The 14,053-nt window shown below is 42.7% G+C and overlaps 1 pseudogene; it reads right to left on the reverse strand.

The window, feature by feature from the left end:
* Positions 1 to 11,429: 11,429 nt before the first annotated feature.
* Positions 11,430 to 12,247, reverse strand: LOC102820069 (annotated as a pseudogene).
* Between the last annotated feature and the right edge of the window lie 1,806 nt (positions 12,248 to 14,053).

The following is a 14,053-nucleotide window of genomic DNA, read 5'->3' on the forward strand; positions in this document are numbered from 1 at the left end:
GATGGCGGCTCCTGGAGCAGCCGAGCGTCCCAGACTAGAAAGCAATGGATTTCTTGCTTCTGCCACAAATTCCCCCAGCTGTGAGCCTTCCAACCTTGTAAGTATTCCTTTATATGTGGTTCAGAGTTCTGGGACCATCCCTGAACCTGCTTGGTCGGGTATTCTGTGTTGTTGTTGGTGGACCTTTCTGCTATACGTCCACCCGATCTGCCATCTTGTTTGTTCTAGGGGTTCATTTTCTGACACTACATCCGACAGTGTTTCTCTGCTATTCATAAGGTTTTCAGTGACTAAATATCCGGAAGTAGTTCGTCACTCCTTCTACTTAGTCTGTCTTCATCTGGTGACCCTGCTGATATTTAAAATACCCACTGCATAGCTTTCAGAATCATAGCAACTCACAAGTCACCATGGTATGACAAACTGACAGACGAGTGGTGGAATTGGCTGATAGAACCTCTAAATGCTCCTATGGATCCATGCTGTTCTCTGTCTTGAAATATCCAAAGAAAAAAGGCTTCTGTGTCCACACTAGAAGCAGCATCACTTATTTCACCTAAGAGAGGGGGTGACTGGGGGTCTTGGATAAAAGCCATAGAGTTTGGGTTCAATTTCCAGCTTCACAATTTCTAGCTGTGTGACTTTGAACAAGTCACTTAATCTCTGCTTCCATTTCCTCATATGTGAAAATGAAGGTAATAAAATACTTCCTTCCTGGAATTGGTGTGGCCAGCCTGTTGTTGTTGTTAAGTGATGTCAAATCAGTTTGGACCCATAGCGATCCTGTATAAGGTTCAAACAGACTTTGCATTAACCCACAGTGCCATACCAGGACTTCATACCCAGTATATGAGTTAGTATATTTGGGGCACCAAGGACAAAGCATGGCATACAATGAATGCTCAGTTAACTCATGTATAATGTGGCACTGTAGGATCAGCACTGGACTTCTAACCACAAGGTTTGCAGTTCAAATCCACCAGCTACTCCTTGGAAGCCCTAAACAGGGTCGCTATGAGTCAGAACTGACTCGACAGCACTTAACAACAACAACAACATACCTTGTTTAAAAGAGTCCTAGTGATGCAGTGGTTAAAAACTTGGCACCATTGCTAAATGGAAGGTTGGCAGTTCGAACCCATTCAGTGGCTCCATGGGGGTAAAGTCCTGGAGATCTGCTCCTATAAAGATAGCAGCCTAGAAAACACTAAGGAGCCATTTCTAATCTCTGTCACATGGGGTTGCTATGAGTCAGAATCAACTCAAAGCACACAACAACAATAAACTTGATGCGCTTATTGCTAGAGATCAAGGCCAATCAAGGGCCTCGCAATTCCTGACTGTACAATGCCTTCCCTTGCCTTTGGTATGCTTCGAGAACCCACTTTGTTCCACAAAGGTGGATTTCTAGCCTGGCACATTCGTGCCTTTCTCCAGCCTGCTGATGGCCTAAATGTCTTCTCATCTTCCCTCCTTTGGGCCTCAGAGAAGGCTTGACCACTTGGTCTTTAGCAGGAAAATGAACTAATTGGAAAAGGAGGAAAAGGGACATAGGCTGGGAGAAAGGAGCCAAAGACAAGATAGGCCTAAGAATCAACATGGCATGTGTCCTTACACCTCAGTTTGCTTTCAGGTCTGTGTCTGTCAAGGCAGGGCTAAACTGCCTTTCTCACAGAAGTCAGTGAAGGCCGTGTCCTGGACCTGCACGTAGTAGGCACACACAAGCCGCCATACCCCTCCTTGCCTACAGTGGACAGACCCCGGGTCAGGGATGGGAGTCTCAGAGGGCTCCCCGGGGCCTAAATCCACTTATCTCAGGGCTTCTCCACCTTGGCATATCATTCTTTGTGGTGGGCCATCCTGTTCTGTGCATTGTGGGATGTTTAGCAGCCTCCTTGGCCAGTAGTACACACACAATCCAATTTTGACAACCAAAAATCTCTCCTGTCTAGTGGCCGCCATCCACCCCTGGGGCTTACTGGTAGCTGGTTCTGTGGGGACTACACCAGCCCAAGATTCCAGCAGGGCATGCACGGTGGTTGTTTGTTTGTGTGTGTGTGTGTGTGTGTGTGTATGTGGCATTCTTCAGAAGTTCAGAAGGCATATACAGAAATGTTCATCTTATAAAAATCTAGTGTCTGGGAGCAGATGAATCTTTATTTGAACAATACATATAAATTTGCTTTGCAGGAGATTCGCCAGGTTCCTTTTTACGTGAGGGAGCTTTCATGAGTGCACTTTACACGTAAGTTTTAGCATGTGCTGGGCAACTTGTTAAGGACGTATCTACTATATAAATTGGGGGTGAGGACGGCCATACTTTAAACAACTACAAGAAAAGGTTTGCGAGGTGAGTATAGAAAAGGAATCCCCTGCTCATCTAAGATCTGATGACCTCCCCACCCCTGGAAGAGGGTTCTTTGCAGCAAAGGATCTTTCAAGAACAGCAACTACAGCTCCAACCACCTGCTCTGGAGAAACCACCTTTAGATCGGTGCTGGAGGAACAGCACCGTCTGCTGGTGGTCCAGGACACAACCACAGGGAACTTCAAAGAACCCAGATTTCAACTCCTTTAAGGATTCTTTCCCAAGAGACTCCCCTTAGTATTTATCAATGAAAAACTATTTACAGCAGAGTTTGGCGGGGGAAGAGGGAGACATGGGAAGAGGGGCCCTGTAACTCTCCAGCTTCCATTATGGGATAGAATGAAACCTGAGGATCACCATCCACTCTATAATGTGTGGAGCTGAAATCAACATTTCTGGGGATAAGAAAAACGGACTGGGAAAAGGTTGTTGGGGCTAGTGGAATGCAACAGTAGGAAAGGATGGAAACATTCTGGTGTTCCTCAGGGGAGCTGGAGGAGAAATGCCAGGAAGCTCAGGCCTGGAACTTGTAGCACCAAGCCCAAAGATGAGGATGAAGGGGAGGAGGAAGGGCAGGCAAGGTGTCCACTCATCTTAGGACTAGTATTGGTCACTCTTCCGGTGGTTGTGTATCAATCAATGCTAACTGCACCCCGGATTCACTAGGGGATCTGGAAAATATCCTTGTACCCAGCCTGGGCTCCAGAGATTCTGATGAAGCTGAGGTAGACGGGGTGCTGGGATTTGCAAGTTTCCAAAGCATTCCTCATGTGCAGCCAGCACTGAGACCCACTGCCCTGTTTTTTTTGTCACAGTGATCGTTACATTTTGTTCTTATGGTCAGCTGGACAATGGTTCTTTATTATTAGCTTACACTCAGCTGAAGCAAGTCATGGCCATTTCATAGGCAACGGCCAGAGTACAGAGATATTTTAAAGGCGGGCTAGAGCATTGCAGCCCAGTGGCAGACATTTCTCACCCGACAATACCACTTCTACAATGTACAATGCCTCCTGATCGCTTCCTGCAGCCCAGGGAACTGATACCACAGGGCACTGCTGGGTGGCCACTTGCAGTGTGGACCAGGATTGCAGCTCATAGCGGGCAGAGTTCCCATGGGAAATCCCACATTTTTCCTTAACCTTCTGTGTGATTTCTGCCTGGCTGCGCCCCACTGTGACTACAACGGGTTCTTTTGGCTTTTCACTTGTGGGAATAGAGGACCAGAACATATGAGCAGGTGTGATAGACTTATTTTTAAGGTAACTTTTTCCTTGTAAATTCAGGGAAAGACCCAAAGGCGCTGTAGAATTCAAGTCTGTCCTGGTTCTTCACTGTTGAGTCAATGAAGCCAACTACTTCGGCTGCTACCAGAGGGACACTCATTCTACTGGAGTAGCCAGGAAAGTCAAGACAAAATCTATGGAGCTGATCTTAAAGGAACATACCTGGATGGACGGTATGATCAGATCCTGTTTTCTAAGAGCTCTCCTCCTGATTCCAAATAGCTACCAAAAGATCATTCTAGAAGGTCTATCTGACTGTATGATTCCCCATTTATAATCTCTAATTTACTTCCCACAACCCTTAGGATCCCATCCCGAGTTAACCCAACATCCCTCCAGTTCCAGACCCCACTCAACTCTTCAAATGCCTTTGGGACTCCTGTATTCCAATCACACTCAGCATCTTGTTGTTTTATAAACGCCTGGCAATGAACTGAAATGTAGGGTATTTGTGTTGTCCTTCAAGTGTTGTCCCAAGTACTTCAGTGGTCAGTTGGACACAGGGAAGTGCAAGGATGAAGGACTTGAACCTGAGACCAGGTGAACTAAGGATATGCTCACAGATAGCCAAGATTCTTCTTGAAAATTTGCATAAGATTTGGGCTACCACACACATAAATAAAGGGCCACTCCTAGGCCAAAGAGCGAAGATCTTACATTGGCTGCACACAGACCAAACTAGGCCCACAAGCAGATTTTGTTTGGTCTGTATTTTCATATATTTAAGCCTATATTTTAAAACTAGGAAATTTCATATTAGAATATGCATCTCTTCTTTCTTTTAAAAAAATTGAGACGTCTCAAATCTTAAAATCTTGCATGGAAACAACTAGAAGGATTGCTACCTTCTTTAGGAATTTCTGACATCTCCCTGTCAATGCACTGTTGCAATCATTTTAAAATTATCTTTAGCAAAAGTTTATTTGCATGTGATATTAATAATTTTGTTTGATGATGTCTGTCTTCTGTTGGATCATCTTTCTTTGGATTGGACACAAATATGGATCTCGTCTAATCAGTTGCTCAGGTAGCTATTTTCCAAATCTCTTAGCATAGATGAGCCTCCAGGGCTGCATCAGTTTGTTGAAATATTTCCATTTGTATTCCATCAATCGCTGAAGGCTTGCTTTTTGGCAATGCCTTCAGTGCAGCCTGGGGTTCTTCCGTTAATACCATTGATTCTTGATCATATGCTACCTCTTGAAATGGTTGAGCATTGACCAATTCTTTTTGGTACATTGACTGTGTGTATTCCTTCCATCTTCTGTTGATGCTTCCCATATCATTCAATATTTTGCCCATTGTTGGTGCTAGGTGCCATTGAGTCTGTTCTAACTAATAGTGACCCTGTCTCTGCACAATAGAATGAAACCCTGCCCGATCCTGAAGCAGCTTCACAATTGTTGTGTGTGAGCCCAGTGTTGCTGTCTCTGTGTCAATCCATTGTGTTAGGGGTCTTCCTCTTTTTCATGGACCTTTCATTTTACCAAGCCAAAGTGCAGTACAAGAGATGAAGTGTCTCCATCCTTATTTCTACAAAGTATTCTGGCTGTATTTCTTCCAAGACAGACTGGTTCATCCTTCTGGCAATCCATGGTACTTTCTTTTTTTACTTCTTCAACATAAATGTTTCTATTAATAGCACAGAAATGTTCCAAATTTGTGTGTAACTGAGGAAAAAAAATATATATGTAGTTTTTTCTACCCATGAAATGGAATTTTTGAGAGTTTTGTGTATTTTTACAGTATTCTCTTTTTTTGTCCTGATGAAAAAATGCATACAGTATTTCCCTTCCAGTGCATGAAAAAAAGAAAGAAAAAAACCACAGCGGAAAAAGAAAAAAAGCATTTTCCTTTTTCATTCCTCCTTTTTCCTTCCTTCTCTGTTTAACTGTCTTCCCTGTCACCCAAGTTGACACATGTCTACACTCCACCCTGTTAATAATTCTCCCTTCCCTGTCACCCCTGGTAGCCATCATAGAATGTTTATTATAGATTTCAATCCTTTTCTTGACTTTTTACAGTAGTGGTCTCATATAATATCTGTCTCTCTGTGATCGACTAATTTCACTCACCATAATGTCCTCCGTGTTATGCAGATTCATCGTTATTCTTCAATATTACATCATATTTCATTGTGTGTATGTACCAGTTTGTTCAACCATTCCTCTGCTGTTGGCCACCATACGCTGTCTTTGTCTTTTTGCTATTGTGAATAATACTGCAATGTACATGGGTGTGCAAATACTTGTTCACGTCATGGCTCTTCTTTCTTGAGGATTTATACCAAGTAGAGAAATGATTGCTGGGTCATATGGTATTTCTATTTCCATCCTTCTGAGCAAGTGTCACACCATTTCTCACAGTGTCTGCACCATCTTCAGTCCTACCAGCACTTTTTATTTTATTTTTATTTTTTTGAACTTTACTAGCAATACTGGAGTAAGATAATATCTCATTGTTGTTTTGATTTGCATCTCTCTAAAGGGTAGTGATCATGAGCATTTCTTCATGTTTGTTACCCACCTGAATGTTTCTTTGGTGAAGTGTCTGTTCATGTCTTCTGCCCATTTTTAAGTTGGACAATTTGTCATTTTATTAAGGTCTTGAAATGTTCTATAAATTTTAGACAGTAGCACCTTGTCTGATATGCCATTGCCAAAATATTTTTCCCAATCTGTGGGTTCTCTTTTTACTCTTTTGGTGAAATCTTTTGATGCAGTTAAGTGCATAATTTTTAGGAGATTCCAGACATCAATCAAAATGGATGTCAGAAGAGACACTGAAATTTCCTCTCCAGCATAGAGATGCTAAAGCAAATGGAAGATATGAGGCGGTCCAAGAGCTGAACAGAAAATTTCAAAGGTCAGCTTGAGAAAACAAAGTCAAATATTATACAACAAAATGTGCAAAGATCTGGAGTCAGAACAGGCTCAGCATTTCTCAAGCTGGGGCAACTGAAGGAAAAATTCAAGCCTTGACTTTCGTTATTGAAGGATTCTCTGGGCAAATTATTGAATGATGCAGAGAGCATCAAAAGAAGATGGAAAGAATATACAAAGTCACTGTAACAAAAGGAAATGTTTGATGTTCAACCATTTCAAGAGGTAGCATATAATCAAGAGCCAATGATACTGAAGAAAGAAGTCCAAGGTGCATTGAAGGAATTAGCAAAGAACAAGGCACCAAGAATTGATGGAATAAAAATTGAAATCTTTCAAGAAAGTGAGGCGGAACAGGAGGCACTCACTCATCTATGCCAAGACATTTGGAAAACAACTATCTGGCCAACCGATTGGAAGAGATCTGTATTTGTGTCCATTCCAAAGAGAGGTGACCCAATGGAATGTGGGAATCATAGGATAATTTCTTTGATATCCCATGTGAGTAAAGTTTTGCTAAAGGTAATACAGAAACGGCTGCAAGCATACATTGACAGAGAACTTCCAGAGGTTTAAGCTGGATTCAGAAGAGGCCGTGGAATGAGGGATATCATTGCTGATGACCAATTGATTTTGGTTGAAAGCAGAGAATACAAGAAAGATGTTCATCTGTGCTTTATTGACTGCACAAAGGCTTTCGATTGTGTGGATCATGACAAGCTATGGATAGCATTGTGAAGTATGAGTATTCCAGAACACACTTAATTGTGTTTTGAAGGAATCTGTACCTGGACCAAGAGGCAGTTGTTCGAACAGAACATGGGAACACTGAATGGTTTCAAATTAAGAAAGATGTGTGACAGGGTTGTATTCTTTCATCATACTTATCCAACGTGTACGCTAAGCAAATAATCGGAGAAACTGAGTTCTATGAAGAAAAACTTTGGCATCAGGATTGGAGGAAGACTCATTAACAACCTGTGATATGCAGATGATACAACCTTGCTTGCTGAAAGTGAAGAGGACTTGAAACATTTACTGATGAAGATCAAAGAGCACAGCCTTCGGTATGGATTACTGATGTAAAGAAAACAAAAATCCTCACCACTGAACCAATAAACAACATTCTTATCAACAGAGAAAAGATTGAAGTTGACAAGGGCTTCATTCTTCTTAGGTCAGCTGTCAACACTCATGGAGGCAGCAGTCAAGAAATCAAACGGCATATTGCATTAGGCAAATCTGCTGCACAAGACCTTTTTAAAGTGTTAAAGAGCAAAGATGTCAGCTTGAGGACTAAGGTGCGCCTGACCCAAGCCATGGTATTTTCAATAACCTCATATGCATGCGAAAGCTGGACAGTGAATACGGAAGATCGTAGAAAAATTGATGCTCTTGAGTTATAGTAGTGTTGGAGGCGAATACTGAAAGTGCCATGGACTGCCAAAAGAACCAATAGATCTGTGTTGGAAGAAGTGCAGCCAGAATGCTCCTTGAAGGCCGGGATGACCAAACTTTATCTCTCATACTTTGGACATATTGTCAGGAGGGACCAATCACTGGAGAAGGATATCATGTTTGGTAAAGTGGAGGGTCAGAGAAGAAGAAGACCCCTAGTGAGATGGATTGGCAAAGTGGAAGGAAGCATCAGTGGGCTCAAGCGTGGCAACAATTGTGAGGTTGGCCCAGGATTGGGCATTGTTTCATTCTGTTGTGCATAGGGTTGCTATGAGTCAGTACTGACTCGATGGCACCTAACAACAACAACAGTTTGTCTACTGTTTCTGTGTTTACAGTTAGGTGTGATAGTGTGTTTATGCCATATATCCTAGCCCTTAAGTTGGTCCCTAATTTTTCACTGATGATCTTTATACTTCTAGGCTTTACATTTAGGCTTTTAATCCACGTTGAGTTTCTTTCTGTATGTGGTGTGAAATATGGATCTTGTTTTGTTTTTCTGTAAATGTATTTCCAGTTTTGCCAGCACCATCTGTTGAAAAGACGACCTCTTCCTCATTTGATGCATTTTGGCACTTCGTCAAAGATCAACTGACTGTAGGTGGTTAGATTGACTTCTGGGTTCTCAATTCTTTTCCATTGATCTGTGTGTCTTTTGCAGCAGTATCAGGCTGTTTTGACAACTGTGGCTGTGTAGTAGGTTTTGAGATCAGAAAGTGAGAGGCCTTCTAATTTGGTCTTTTTAAATAATGTTTTGTTATCCAGATCTCTTTCCTTTCCATATAAAGTTAGTGTTTAGCTTTTCCATCTCTTTACAGAATGATATTGGAATGTGGATTGAGACTGCATCATACATAAATTGCTTTGCATAGTATTGATATAGTATACTCAATGTTAAGTCTTCGTATGTATAATGGTTTAATGTATAATGGTATACCCAGTTTGTTATTATCCACATAGTAGAATGTCTTTGTGTATGTAATAAAGCACAAGATCCATCTGACAGCAGCAATAATATGTCAGTGTCATGTCTTCTTCAGAATCCGGCTTGCCTTTCTGGCAGCTCCCTGTTGATGTCCGGTTTCAACAATTTCTTAGTTGTCTTTGGCAACATTTTACATGCATGTTGATATTAATGATATTGTTTGATGATTTCTGCATTCATTTTGGTCACTTCTCTTTGGAATGGGCACAAATATGAATTCTTACTTTAGGTTGGCCAGTGTATTTGTTCCACCCTCTTTTGATGCTTTCTGCATCATTCATTAATTTGCCCAGAGAATCCTTCAATAATGAAGTCGAGGCTTGAATTTTTTTGCTCAGTTTCCCCAGCTTGAGAAATACTGTTTCCCTTTTGGTTTTCTGACTCCAGATCTTTGCACAATTTGTTGTTATATTTAACTTTGTGTTCTCGCACTGACCTTTGAAATATACTGTTCAGCTCTTGGACTTCCTTATTTCTTCCATTTGCTTTAGCATTTCTATACTGGAGAGCAAGTTTCAGTGTCTCTTCTGGCATCCATTTTGATCTTATCCTTCTTTCTTGTCTTAATGAGTTTTGCTTTCTTCATGTATGATGAACTCTTCTGGTCTTCTGTTTTTAGTGTTTAATGTATCAAATCTGTTTTTCAGATGATCTCTAAATTCAGGTGGGATATATTCAAGGTCATATTTTGGCTCTCGTGGATTTGTTTTCATTTTCTTCAGCTTCTGTTTGAATTTTCATATGAGCAATTGATGGTCTGTTCCACAAGCTGCCCCTGGCCTTGTTTCAGCTGATGATATGGAGCTTTTCCATCGTCTCTTTCCACAGATGTAGTCAATTTGATTTCTGTGTCTAGCAAACATTTATAATCATACAGTTTATGTGGGTTAAAGATTCACCTGTGATTTAGCTGAGTGTCTCTGGCGTAAGGTCTCTCTTCCAAGCTCTCTCACAGGTTGCTGGAAGGCCTTGACCCTTGCACCTGAGACTTTTCAAGGGTTGCTTCATGATATAGCAACTGACTTCTCCCCAGAATTAATTACCTGAGAAACTAAGACAGAAGCCACAGTCTTTTTTGGTGGTGGTGGTGGTGCTGCAGAGGTGATTGTATTTGATGGATTTTTATAGCAATTATGGCAACATTACAGGTAGATTGATTCCTCTCTGTAGAATACAGGCAGTCCTGGGTTATGAGATGTTTTCCTAAGTGTAGGAAAGTCAGGATAGGTGCCTATTCTTAGCCTTACTACAGAGTTCCTATGAGTCAGAATCAACTCTATGGCAATGAGTTTGGTTTTGGTTTTAGTACAAGCAGAGTCTTGATTTAAAAGCTGCTCACGTAGTAAATGAAAGGGATGGTGACGAAGAATTTGTTGTGCGTATAGGGAGCACGTTGGCTCCATACAATAAGCACTGGACTATGATCCATAGGTTTGTGGTTGAGCCTGCCTGTGATTCTGAAGGAGAAAGATGAAGCTTTGTGTTCCCTGGAAGATTTAAAAGCCTTTGAAAGCTTATACAGGGTTAGTCACTATGAGTCTACTCAATGACACTTCACAACAACAATAACAACATAGGTGGGCTCAAAGAGAGGGAAAATTCATACATTAAAGGGCAAGGGCAAGTATGAGTTGTCCATCAGTCTGACATTGTAACCTGGAGGGTAGGAGGAAGGATGCTGGGGCAGGAGAAGAGGGAGAGAGACCCAGCTAAGGAATTGATTCCATCTCATGGTGACCATATGTGTTATGGAACTGCCCCATAGAGTTCTCTTGGCTATAATCATTCTGGAAACAGATTGTGGGGCTTTTCTTTTTTGGCACCACTGGGTGGGTTCAGACTGCCAACCTTTGGGTTAATAACTGTTGGTGACACTCAGGGATCTTAAAGGACAGGGAGAAAGAAGTGACAAGTGACAAGGAAGTTATATCATGGAGGAACACACAAGACTGGAGGAAGCAGTCCAGCAAGACTGCCTACAATGAAACACTTTCACCAAGTCAAAGCGCTGGTCAATCAGATTTAGAGGACAGGGCATTTTTATAAGTAGCATTAAACAGACAAGGCAGCCAGGTGTAACATGGGAGACACTAAAAACCAGACAGTTAAAGGATGGAGATGCCAGGAGGAAGCCAGACTCCTGCTGACAGGCCCTGCTCCCCAGCCATGTTGTCAGGTGAGTCTAGAAGTGAGCAAGGCAGCTGGACAATGCATTACAATGTGGTTAGGGCCTGAAGTTTCATCCAGGTTGGCTGCTTCCTTCTGACCCAGCTGGTGCCCTAACTTCACAGTCCGTGCACAGGAAGAACCAGCATGTGTCTGCATTCTGGAGAAGCTCAAAGATGAATCTCACCTGGGTCGCATAGGCTTGGACTGAGATTTTTCCTTTCGTTCTGTGGATGCTACTAAAGCCCTGAGGCTGGAGGTAGACTGGGTTGAATCAGTAGATGTCATTGGAGAGGTTTGTTTGTATAGTGTCTGCTGTCTGTGTTGCTAATACAGAATGTCTGCTCTAGTCGACTGATAGCGGGCTGCAAGGATGCCAATGCTCGTCTCCTTTGGAGGAACGGAAGAGTAGCCTGGAGTCGTGTTTACTTGAAGCATAAGGTTTATGGCACCTCTGGGCAAAGAAAGGGCTTCTTGATGCTGGGGATGAAACCATGCAAGATGAAACTACCCTCGTCCACCAATGAAGGCTAGCTGGACTAGCTGGACATCCCTTGCCTGTAACACGGCTGAGATCTTCTGAACCCCATTCTCCCCTGATACCTCCTCATCATGGCCTAGAGCAATGAAGAAAGATCTTTGAGGGATGTAGTTCTGAATCAGCCGTAGCTCCAAGGCCTACAGGATTGCCATCACAGAGTTCTTGTTGTCCAGTGTGCCCCGACTGTAGTTGAAGCCATCACACTCCAGCCCAGAGAATGGGGACACCTCCCAGCCTTCGACAAGGGCAGGGACCACATCAAAATGAGCCAGCGGCATATAGAGCTGCAAGCTGGGGTCTGAGCCTTGAAACACAGTGACCAGGTGGCTGTATCTTCCCACGACTTCATGCTGGATAAAGCTGGTGCCGAACACGGTATGAAAGACGTTGTAAATGTAGTCTCCAAAGTCAGCCAGGGCTGTCGTATTGGACTCGTAGGCACTGAAAGATGCTATTGGGCTCCTTTTCACTGAAGTGAGAAGGGATTTGCAGAGATCCTTTAAGTTCCTTACCACTCAGGCCCTTGGATCTGGAGATGATGGCAACACCTAGAAGTGGCATAGCCACCAGATCGGATCGTCTCCTTCACCAATCTTCAGCTGGAATTTGGATCTAACACTCTTACCAGAAACTGAAGCTCAGAATCAACATTCCATTGTTTCTCCCATATTTTATTCTTTAGAAGCAAGTCAGTAAGTTCAGCTTCTACTCAATGGGAGACAATTACACAAGGGCATGAATGATGTCAGGAAGTATTGGGGATGTCCTTACTAGCCAAGAAAAAGAGCTACTTTAAACATTTCAAATGGGTTTTGAAAGCCTAATGACAGATAATGGAAACTGTGTAAAAAGATAAGTTGTCTGGCATCAGCCATCAGCTAGGATAGTTATATTAGCGTTCTGAGGGCCACTGCATTCAGTCAACATAAACATTTATTTTAGATTCATGGTGCATAATACCCTAGAAAAGATAAAAGTACTGATCATTAGCACAGATAATTGTTGTTATGTGCCGTGGAGTCAGTTCCGACTCATATCGATTCATGTGCAAGGTTACCAAGGCTGTAAATCTTTACGGGAGCAGAAAGCCTCATCGTTCTTCCATGGAACAGCTGGTAGTTTCGAACTGCTAACCATGAGATTAGCAGTCCGACTTGTAACCACTACGCTACCAGAGCACAGGTAATTAGTGTCTATAAAATGTTGTAGCAGGAGATGAGGCCAAAAGGAGTGGACAGAATCAAATGTGTTTAGAAGATGGAAGTAGTTAAAGTGACAGCGAGCTCTAGAGGGAGGGAGGAAAAGAGACAGAGAGACAGACAGACAGAGATTTATTAGATACTTAATTTATAGTACATATGTGGTGGTGCGGGTTAATGCGCTGAACCACAAGGTCAGTTTGTACCACAAGGTCGATGGTTCAAGCTCACCACCGCTCCTTGGAAACCCTATACAGGGTCGCTATGAGTCAGAATCGACTTGATGGCACTTAACAACAGCAACATTGGGGTTTCCAAGGAGACTCTAGTACATAGGGTCCCTTTTCTCCTGCTCTCAGATTTTGAAAAGTTGCGAATTAAATCGGTGAAGATGGAAGCTATTATCATCTATTAGCTTGGAAGTCTAAAGGGTTCTTCTGAAAATACCACCATTAGCAAGGCTTACTTCCCTCCCCTTCCAGAAATCTCACATTGCTGGCAGGCTTGCTCCCTAGAGCAAGACAGAGCTGGTGGTGTGCCGAGCAGTCAGTTCCGACTCATAACAACCTGTATAGGGTTTCCAAGGCTTTAAATCTTTGCTGGAGCAGAAAGCCTCATCTTTCTCCTGCGGAACAACTTGTAGTTTCAAACTACTGAGGTTAGCTGCCCGATTCGTAACCACTATACTACCAGAGCTCCTTTAGACAGAGCTAGAACTGGATAAACCCAGTTATTCTTTCCAAATTCACTGATCCAAGAAATCCCTCAGTTTCCCTAGAGATGGAGCAGTGGGGATGGAGATTTGTAAGATAAAGACATCTCCAAGAGTCCTGGTGTGGCACTGTAGAATAAGCGCTGGACCACAAGGTCGGTGGTTCAAATTCACCAGCTGCTCCTAGAAAACCCTATACAGGGTCACTGTGAGTCGGAACTGGCTCACTATGAGTTGGAACAACAAGAAGAATTTTGGGATTGGACCGCCCCCACTCTTCGGCCATTCTCTGCGTTTACTTTGTTTACACTATGTAAGCTTTCGGTTTGTTTTCTCATTAGGAATAGGGAGTTTATGCCTTCCCCTCAGGATTGTGAAAATTCAGGGAGCTCAAAACATTCCATCCCTTTATTTCTGCGGCCTCCTCCTCCAGTCCCTGCTACTCCCTTCTCTATA

This window comes from Chrysochloris asiatica, unplaced genomic scaffold, assembly GCF_000296735.1.
Source record: "Chrysochloris asiatica unplaced genomic scaffold, ChrAsi1.0 scaffold00018, whole genome shotgun sequence".
In the NCBI taxonomy this organism is placed as follows: domain Eukaryota; kingdom Metazoa; phylum Chordata; class Mammalia; order Afrosoricida; family Chrysochloridae; genus Chrysochloris; species Chrysochloris asiatica.